Consider the following 2,337-nt stretch of genomic DNA (forward strand, 5'->3'; position numbering starts at 1 on the left):
CAGGATATGTGCTATGCATAAAACATCTCTGGGAAGATTGAAAAAAACTGGTAATATATGTTGCCTACCAGGGGGGTTGCTGAGTGTTTGGGCAGAAGGAGACACACTGTTCTAGTACATTTTGTACCTTTGGAACTCACAGCCATGTAAATGGATTATCTAATCAAACAACACAAATTAAAGACAGGCTCCTGCTTGTTGTGAGTGGTTGCATGCCTGTACTTACTGCTTTGAATTCTATTTTTTTGGTTCTTACAACATAACCATTTTCTCATGCTACTGAAAGTTTTTCATGAACATGAGTTTTATGCAAACATTCTTGTTAAAAATCTGAAGAAATCGGAGCACTCCCAACACAGGTAACTTCTACTTCTCAATCTCTCACTTTTATTTGGGATTTGTCATCACTGGGAATCACAATTCTATATTCAGAATCTCCCATTTCTGAAGAACTAGCCAATGTGTATTAATCCTGTCCTAAGTTTAGAACACAATACTTCACACTTTTACCATCATTTTCCTCACTGAATCCCCACAAGTGCCTGAGGTAGATATTGTCATCTTCATTCTACGTGAGGGAGCAGAGGGTCAGAAGATTCAGGCAGCCCAGAAATCACGGGGCTTGCATCTGGATCCAGAATCTGGACTGTGGGCTTCATGCCACTTTCTCCTTAGCAAAATGCCACCAGTTGGTCTGTAGCACTTTCAAGGGCAGCTTTCCTGCCCCGCAGTGCACGTCTCTAACCATACACATACTCTACAATCATTTATTTATTTTTTATTATTATTTTTTTTGAGGCGGAGTTTCACTCGTTGCCCAGGCTGGAGTGCAATGGCACAATCTCAGCTCCTGGAGTGCAATGGCACCATCTCGGCTCACCGCAACCTCCGCCTCCTGGGTTCAAGCGATTCTCCTTCCTCAGCCTCCCAAGTAGCTGGAATTACAGGCATGCGCCACCACGCATGGCTAACTTTGTATTTACTAAAGATGGAGTTTCACCATGTTGGTCAGGCTGGCCTCAAACTCCCAACCTCAGGTGATCCACCCATCTCAGCCTCCCAAAGTGCTGGGATTACAGGCATGGGCCACCTCGCCTGGCCTCAACAATCATTTATTATGGTCCAGCAACATTCACAGATTTGGGGCCTGAAAGAGGAAGATGACATGCTTCCCGCACTCCCAGGTCTCCAAGCAGAAAAGACAGCGAGGTGCTCTTCCAGCAAAACGGACAGCATGCAGTGGCAGCCCAGGGAGCCCCAGGCAGGTCTGGGAAGGCACCGCCAAGCTGAGAAGGGGGACTGAGGGACAATAAAAGGAGGGCGACAGGCGCTGCAGGCAGGAGGAACAATGGGACCCTGCGCCCAGGAAGGCTGGGCAGGGTCTGTGTAAATAGTGGTGACCATGGTAGCAGGAGCCAGCCAGGGAAGGGTCTCGAATGTCACTCGGGAGCTGGGAAAACTCTTGCCACTTCCCCATCACTCATCACAGGGGTCATGAAAGACTTCCACTATTGTGATATGGAGCAATCAAATTTTGTTGAGAGAAATTTCAACCCCCACAAGAGGAAGCGAAAAAGGAAATGGTCCCTGTGCACCTAATTCTGACCAGTTGATACCAGGTGGCTGACATGGACGTGACTGGGAGCCTGGAGGTCACTGAGGCTCTCGCATGCTCTGAGACTCTGGTTTCTGAGGTGCTCACGCTGCTGAGACATTCAGGAGATGGGGAGGGGCCCCACTTCTACAGATGAGGAAATAAGCTCAGGCAGGCAGTGTGCCCCAGGAGATATCATGTAAGTGGCAGTCAATATGACCAGGAGAGCCAGAGCAACTGAGGTCAGGACATTTCAGTGACAATGGGCCCCTGGCGAGGGCAGGGGAGCCTGGTCCGGCTGCAGCGGTGTGTGAAGAGACTGAGAAGACTCCAGGTAAAAAGGCAGAGCGCGATGACAACATGCCCTGAGAGCTGCCCTGGAGAAATGCACTGCAGCGCGTTGGAAGTGGGGTCCCTCCGGGTGATGGGAACATGAACGATGGTGCATGTGGAATGGATGCAAAAGTGGGAGAAACTGGAGAACAGGGACCTTCCCAAGGAGCTGCTGCTTTGAGCCTGGACACAGTAATGAGAAGGAGAGTGACGGGGTGAGTGGAAGGTGAGGGCAGGAGAGGGACTTCAGGGAAGAATTAATGAACTCGTGGACTAGGGCTTCCTGCCAACAGAACAACTGCCCCATCCCTGAGCCAAAACCCAGAACTTACATGGACCTGAGGACGGCATCAAAAGTGAGATTTCTAGGATACATATACAACAAAAGAAAAAATAAAAACTGGACATCA

This window comes from Papio anubis, chromosome 8 (genome assembly GCF_008728515.1).
Source record: "Papio anubis isolate 15944 chromosome 8, Panubis1.0, whole genome shotgun sequence".
NCBI classification, from domain to species: Eukaryota; Metazoa; Chordata; class Mammalia; order Primates; family Cercopithecidae; genus Papio; species Papio anubis.